General features: G+C 36.4%; 1 long non-coding RNA gene across 1 annotated transcript; it reads right to left on the bottom strand.

The window, feature by feature from the left end:
- Positions 1 to 489: 489 nt before the first annotated feature.
- On the bottom strand, positions 490 to 5566 carry LOC309807114. The gene is made up of 3 exons (XR_014294514.1): positions 5508 to 5566; positions 3453 to 3516; positions 490 to 528 (listed from the first exon to the last, which is right to left on the bottom strand). It is a non-coding gene; the product is annotated as an uncharacterized lncRNA (long non-coding RNA).
- Between the last annotated feature and the right edge of the window lie 2989 nt (positions 5567 to 8555).

Genomic DNA, 8555 nt, shown 5'->3' with positions numbered 1-8555 from the left:
TATTTTTCATCCATTCTGCATTAAACTATTTCCCATGCCTAAAATGTCTTTTTTCCCATTCGTACGTATCCAAATTCCTACTTCTGTGCTGTAGGGCTTCGCTCAACTACACCTGCCTTTAATCAAACTTTTCTCACATGCACAATTGGTGATCATTTTAGTCTCCTCAAGACTCCCACGGAGTTACCTCTGTTGTGACACTTGAGAAACAACTTGAAACTCCCAATTACTTTAAATTTTTCTTCCTTAGAGGGCTCATTAGGCAGAAGCCAAGCCATGTGTGAGTTACCTTTTTTCCTCTACACAAAGCACCAGAGACCACCCACATAATACAAGTTCCAAAATAAAGAACTCTAAATGACTGAAAAAGACAGGGAATGCAAACAGCTTACCTGTTGCTTTTTGCACTTTCTGCAGGACACAATGGCCGGAAACCAGACACTCCAGGTGGTAGCGCTTCAGGAGGGTAGCATTCTTCACCAGCAGAGTGTTTCCTTCCATTACTTACAGGCTTCTTTGCGGCCAAGACTATGTTTGACAAAGCATGAAAAGAAGGAATCAAGATGCACCAAAGGTCTACAGAGCAACTGTCACACGTGCACACGTCGAAAGGAATCAAAAAGGCACTTGACAATGATGCCAAGCCCATTAAAAAGAGGATCGGTTTTGTACAAAGGTTTTACATAAGCCAGCATTTTTTAAAATATAAGTTCTCTACAGTAACAAGTTATTTTAACTAAAACAAAAGTATTGAGATGTGCAGAAATGCAAAAATAAAGTTTAAAAAAAGATCCCAAAGTATGATACATTTTATGTATCATGCAGAAACACTCAAGTTTCCTGAATCGTAGAACACCTTTGGCATTTCTGAATCTCAAGGACACAGAAACACAGATATACCCATGACTTCTGCCAAACAGAATCTTCAGAAGTAGACCAAAAGTTAAATTTAAGACGAATTTTTCTATGTAAAAACAATACAAGTTATAAGGCTGCAAGTTGCTGGGGGGTAGGTGAGTCAATTTTACCCTCCTATAAGCCTGTCAACCTTCACTGCTCCTTTGATTTCATATAGAAAACAGAAAAAAAAACAAATGAAACCCACTGGATGAAAGAGTGAAATGTGGAGACTTACCCTATATTTCAGTAGTAAAGAGGCAAGTATCTTTATATGAAACATTTGGTTGCAGAAACTAGACCTACGTGTTAATATTTTACTTAGAACAAGCCATATATTAAAATTCACATTTAAATATTTAACTTGAATTTACTGAAAACAAACATCATAGGTTAAAATGGTTATATTTATCCTTCACAGCTACTGTATTTTATGTTATTTTATTTATTTATTTTAATAGATCTTGATTGGAGTATAATTGCTTCACAATTCTGTGTTAGTTTCTGTTACACAACAAAGCGAATCAGCCATATGCATATACATGTCCCCATATCCCACCCTCTTGAGCCTCCCTCCCACCCTCCATTCCCACCCCTCTAGGTCATCGCAAAGCACCAAGCTGATCTCCCTGTGCTATGCTGCTGCTTTCTACTATATTTTAGCAGCATTAGGATGCAGGGTAAAATGGAGTGTATGTGGTAATATAGGACAAATATTTCATAGAGTGTAGCTTATTGATAATCACCACACGATCCTGTGTGATTTACATGCCTCTTAAAAATATATAGGAGCTCAGTTCATTTTGTGCTATGTTGTTGTGTTTTTTAACTTCATTGCCATCAAAAAAAATGTTTGTATGCATATGGTTTGTATGTGTATACCCTTCCTTTACTTTCAGAAACTAATGCAAATATATTTGTATTAAAATTTTTTTAAATTACACTTTTCTTGTTAGGAGATTAAAAAATTTCTAATAAAAGTTCCCATCTTTTATTAGGCATACATAAGTACAATATAAATGTGACACAATTCACACCATTATTTCACTCCTATACTCACCTGGATCTAGGTATATACCCAGATACTGATTTGGCTTACCTCTATGTCTCCAAATAACTGAGGCAAATACAAAAAAAAGCCCAAGAAATAAAATTACTCTTAAAAGAGCTCAATGAGCTTGTATACTTCAGTTACATTTCCACTTTGTTTAATCATGCTAACTAAAAAAAAATGTTTAACTGTTCTCATTCCATGATGCCCTATTATTCTGTACTAATTTTACAGAATTCCTAATATGTTTTACATATACATGTTTTATTTATATATCTTTCCATTTCTAATATCATAGCAAAAGTCAATGTAGCTATTTTAAGAATGCTTTACATATGATATAAATTTTTAATAATAATATCTAATTAGTGTGATATCACAAATCTTAACTTCTTTGAATGTACTATTTGATTATTAAAATATCACTCTCTTGAAATAACAATGGGCAGACGATCATAAGCTTTTTTTTGACTTCATAAACACTCTTAACAACTTATTTAATACACTATTGTCCAAGCAAGTTGATTAATAGAGAATCAAAAACATACAACTTTAAGTAGAAAAAAAAAAGCTGTATTTATGAAGGTGTTTACAATAGTTTATTTGAGGTTATTTCCAATTTTTCACCAATTTAAAAAATTGACCTACTCAATGAAACCTTGTGAATGCAATGGTAAAAAGTATAACTATGAATCACAGAATTTAAATTTAGTATGAAAACATAAGAATGGCAAATTATATTGAAGCTATGTGGAATTATGTTTATAGACAGCAGGAAGAGAAAATAAAAATGTAAATATTGCTTGATAGGATAATGGGATTAGAGGTGGTCTTTTAAATTTTTCATTTTTATGCTAATACAATACCGTTATAAAACCCCAAAATCTTCAAACAACACATTTTTTAAAAATTGTGGTAAACTACACAAAACAGAAAATTTATAATTTTAACCATTTTAAAGTGGACCGTTCAGTGATATGAAGTCAACAAAGTTTTAAAACTTTCAGAGGGCACCTGAATAAAAAATGTGTTGTCCACTGGTGATTTTAATGTATCTGGTATATAACTAAAGTCGCCACAAAACTCTTTCTGGGAAATTGGCAGATCATAAACATAAAAAATTTATTTTGCTTTTTATTAAACCTTATTGTTTTGCTGTTTCAAAATTCAAATTTACTCACAAGAAAGGGTCAGTTTCATATTAGATTTGGTTTCACAAATGCTGCTCCTGCTATTCATTCTTATCACCAAAAAAAAAAGACTATTTGTGACTAACGATAATATGTTACAGAAAATAAAAAGTTAAAAGGTTTTCAATCTGCATATCTGGGAACCTAAATTAAAGCATCACACAACATTTTCAAAAACAGAAAAGCCATTTGATTTGACTCAAATCTTAGTTTTAAGATGGCAGAAAGTACCTTGATAATTTTCTTTTAAGAAAGAAAGAAAACCAAGCCATTAAAGAGAAATTCTTCCGAAAGAACTGAAACATGTTATATACCTCTGACTTGGCACTCCTTCCATCTGGAGAACTTTTTTGGTAACTGTTTTCATCACAGAATGATCTAAAGTAAAATGAATTGAAATTAGAGTAATTATTTTCCAATGAGTGGCTATTTCCATTTAAAACCAAAAGCCAACTAATTATTGCTTTTCCCATACATTTAAATATGAAATCTACATTATATAATTATACACTTATTTCCCCCTTTGTGTATTCTAATTTCTTCCTCAGAAACCTAAGATGCCATCTTGCAGACTGCCCACAGTGGCTACTATTTTGGCAGCAGCAAAGGTCAACTTGAAACATTTTGCATCTAAAGTGGCTTTGGATACCTTTGGATACAAAGTACAGTCTGAGCACCGTCCAGACGCTTAGATACCTAAAGAGCATCTAAGATATCAAACCAGGGCATCCAAGATAACAAACCAAGTCCTGATATTCCCTCAAAAGCTGCTCCTCCCATCAGCCCCCTTCTTCTAAGGGATACTACCCAGTTGCACACATAATCATCAACGACTTGTCTCCTTGGTACTATTTCCTTCATACCTCACATCTATCTGCAGGTCTTGATAGCTACACCCTCAAAACACAACCTGAATTCAACCACTTTTCACTTGCTGCAAACTTCCAACCTAACCTAGGCCATAAACATCTCTTATTTGGAGCACTGTGATAGTCTCCTAACTGGTCTCCCTGTTCCTCTTTTTTTTTTTTTTTTTTTTTTTTGCGGTACGCGGGCCTCTCACTGTTGTGGCCTCTCCCGTTGCGGAGCACAGGCTCCGGACGCGCAGGCTCAGCGGCCATGGCTCACGGGCCCAGTCGCTCCGCGGCATGTGGGATCTTCCCGGACCGGGGCACGAACCCGCGTCCCCTGCATCGGCAGGCGGATTCTCAACCGCTGCGCCACCAGGGAAGCCCCCTGTTCCTCTTCTTTATCCTCCCAAGTCCCTTCTCTATACCAGGTCACCTTATTCAGATACGATTTGGATCATGCCTTTTTCCAGTTCAAACCCCTCTACTCATTTAGAATAATCCGTATCTTTACTCTGGCCTTCAAGAATTTACAAGAGCAGACCCCTGCCTAGCTCCTTGACCTCATGTCCTACCACACTCTTCTTCACCCGGTACTCTGCCCAGATTGGCCTCCTTGCTTTTCCTTAAATACTCCACCCACCTACATGCCTACATACTCATTGCCTCCTTGTCCTGGAATGTGCTTACTCCACATCTTCCATGGCTTGCTCCTCTCTTCATTCAGGTCTCCGTTCAAATGCCACTTCTCCAGTGAAGCTGTCCCCTAACAAACCTATCCAATGGAGTCCTACCTGCTCTCCCTCACTCTCCTTACATTAAGATAGTTTTGCACTTCCTACTCTCTAAAATTATATGACTTATCTGTTTACTCATTTCTATCTGATCTCCTTCACTAGAATGTAAGCTCCATGAGGGCAAGACTTTTGTCTGTCTGGTTCACTGCTTTATCCCTAGTCCCTAAACCCGTCTCTGGCACACAGAAGATGATTACAAAATTACTTGTGAATCTGACAAATGAATAAAGTACTCCTGGCAAGAATTCAGAGGTTGCACAGGAAAGAAAGAATGCTCTTGGTGGAAGCAGGCTTAGTATCTAGGTTCACCTCTATTCAGAGTAGAGACAAGAAAAATTTACAAGTATAATTCACTTTAATTAGTACAGTAGCTGCTAAAATCTTAAGGGAAGTGCAACACTAGAAAAGTACAGTTGAAGCTTGAACAACATGGGTTTGAACCTCGCGGGTCCAGTGACACACGCATAGTTTTCAATACATATGTACTATCGTCCTACATGATCCAAGGTTGGTTGAATCCACAGATGTGGAACCACTGACTATAAACTTATACCCAGATCTTCAACTGCATAGGGGTCGACACCCCTAACCCCACGTTGTTCAAGGGCCAACTGTATATGATGAGGAAAGTTAAACACATTAAGTTTTAAAAAACTGTCAATACCTTAACAAATTCTTTTTGTTTTGCTATGTGTTTATCAATTTAAAAAAAGTGACCACATACCAACAAGCAGATTTTTTCTTATATCCAGAACGAGCAGAGTTCTGTTGGTTTCAAGGGCCTTTAGGAAAGCCTTTGCTCCTTCACTGGTGAGGCCGCACTGCTGCAGGTCAAGTGCTTTCGATGAAAGACAAAAGGTCACTTGCTAACTCTACAGATTTAACATATAGACAACTCTCGTTTTCTCACGTGTGGAAGAGTCCTGCACAAGACAAGTCATGGCAGGTTTGTAATTTTGGCTATGGAAAAAAACAGAGACATATATGCACACACATAATGCATAATCCAATTTAAAAACCTCTTCTTGGATGTGCAATAACCCTGGCTTTAGTACCAATAAATCAGACAACAGATTTTACAATTACAGAACTGAAGAATAACTGTGTATAACCTATGAGCAAAAAGCATCACAAAATGAATCTCAGTTCATAATTAGCAAGGGCGGCAGGGGCATGTAAACCTCACAAGCAAAACCTGGTGGAGCTCAGAAATGCACTGCATTCTTTTGATCATGATCTTCAGCTCCAAATCACACTTGAAACTAGTTCAAAGGGGAAAACAAAATAGAAGAAATGTAATAACTGTTAGTTTTAGAGGAAAAAAAGACAAGTCTAAGAGGATACAAATAATAAAAACTTTCAACAATGTGTGAATAGAGAATACATACTAAAAACCTATCATGAAAGTATGATGGTCAAGAACCCTCGCAGTAAAAGGTCAGACAAAAGCCAGAAAAACTGATCATGAATTCTAGTAGTTCTGGGGCTGAACAACCTACTCATTTAAACCAAAGGGATCATCACTAAAGCACAGGGATTAAAAAATATTACATGAAAGGAAACTATCAGGAGTCTTTTGTTTAAGTGTTGTGTGGACCATCACATTAAAATAACTGGAGTCTTTCAACACCCCCATGACACACAGAAATAGCAAGTCAGACATACGGATCTGACAGGATATGATACAACCCTTACAAACTCTCACTACAGAAGAATGGACACAGGGTATAATTAACCAAATAGCCAAATTAATACAAACAGCCAGTAAACCTCACCAGCCAATCAAATGAATACAAAATAAAACAAAGTGTGGTTATTCTCCTATCAGATGAAGCCAAGATTCTGTAAGAAAAGCCTTTAAATAATGTCTATACCCTTTGGATCCAACAACTCTCTTCTAAGAATTTAACCAAAAGAAACAGTCAGAGATATAGGTAAGGATATATATCAGAGTACTATTTGTAACTGAAAAACTGGATAAAGCTTATATACAAGAATGGATAAGCTATGTGCACTGTGGCATATTCATATAATGGAATACTGAACAATCACAAAAAATGATGTAGGAGATGCAAATTTACTGACTTGCTAAAATGCTCATACTAAATTAATTGAAAAAAGTTATAAAATTGGGAGTAATCCCACTTGCATAGAAAATGGAGAGGTACTCATTTTTGTAGTTTTACATTTTTTTACAAGTGCTACAGGCCAGTGTTTGTGAGAGGCAGGCTTCACATCTACTGTTGGGGTGGACTACAAATTGGCATAGCCTTTCTGGGTGGTAATTTGGCCATGTGTATCAAATGTCTTAAAAATAGGTCACACTTAGTCATTCCACTTGTAGTACCTTATTCTACAGAAGTAATCCCGATGGACACAGAGATGTATATACAACGTATTCACATTGTTTCTGACAGGGAAAAGCAAACTGTCTAAATAGAATTGCAAAGAATTGATTAAACTATGGGACATCAATACGACGCAATACTACATGATACATCATTAAGTGAAAAAAGCAGGAATATGAAATAGCAAGTATACTACAATTCTATTTTTGTAATCCCTAAGTGTACATATATATTTGTAGAAAAAAAAAAGACTGAAAGTATATACACCAAAATGAACAGTGATTATATCTGGGTATTAAAATGATAGGTAATTGTTCTCTTGTTACTCTGTATTTTCTATAAAGGATATATGCAACTCTTAGAGAAAGTGTAAAAGCAAAATAAAAGCTATCAGTAAAATGAGGCTTAAAAAAACCTATCACAATAGTATCATGCCAAAAGCTAAGCATATTAAAAATTCAATATTTTCAATTTTAGAATTTCCCTCTAAGCCATAAATCCTCACTAAGAGATTCTGCCAAAGCACTTGCACCCAGGTCACCAATGAGCGGGTTGCAGTTCAGAGTGATGCGCCTCAAACCAGCCATGCAGTCAAGATCACGTCTCCTGGAATGAAGACTCTCAGCCCAGGTTTCTTCATGCCTTCTGGTAGTCTGATACTTCAAAGATTTAATGGGATGAAATTAAGATGCTTGAATAAGGAAACAGGGTGTGCCTGAGTATGGCTTATTCTGTCAGAGATTTACACACACACACAGATCAAGCATATATGCCAGGAGCATCAACCTGAGAAATTCAACAGTCACTTCTGGTTTACGAGTCCAGTGACCCAGATTCTGCTCGGTCAGTGATTAGATTCTAGCCACTGCATTTCCTGTTTCTGAACACTTACGTAAAGTTGGACAACTCAATTACAGTCTATGAATTATTTTCCTTATCTTCTAAGTCAGGGAATTGGTTCTAAATTCTATCTTTGCTGAGGCCCTATATTTCATCATCCTGTCCTCCAATGGCCTCCAAACACCTCACTGGGCAAACCATAAGAAAACTTTTTAATATGCATCTTATTTATTAACAAATTATATACACAAAGTTCCATACATAGAATTTATGTACATGATAAACTACACAGATTTTTAAAAATAATACAAAGGTAAAAATGTTCTCATATTTTCTTTTCCTAACTCCTAAGGCATTATTTTGTTTTACTTATTTTTTATAAAGATTTATTTATTTATTTGCTTGTTTGTTTGTTTGGCTGTGCCGGGTCTTTAGTTGCAGCATGCCGGATCTTTTAGTTGTGGCATGTGGGCTCTTAGTTATGGCAGGCACGTGGGATCTAGTTCCTTGAGCAGGGATCGAACCCAAGACCCCTACATTGGGAGCACATAGTGTTAACTGCTGGACCGCCAGGGAAGTCTCAA

This window comes from Mesoplodon mirus (assembly GCF_964341445.2).
Source record: "Mesoplodon mirus genome assembly, chromosome: 7".
Classification (NCBI taxonomy): domain Eukaryota; kingdom Metazoa; phylum Chordata; class Mammalia; order Artiodactyla; family Ziphiidae; genus Mesoplodon; species Mesoplodon mirus.
This window is presented reverse-complemented; position numbering and strand designations above follow the sequence as displayed.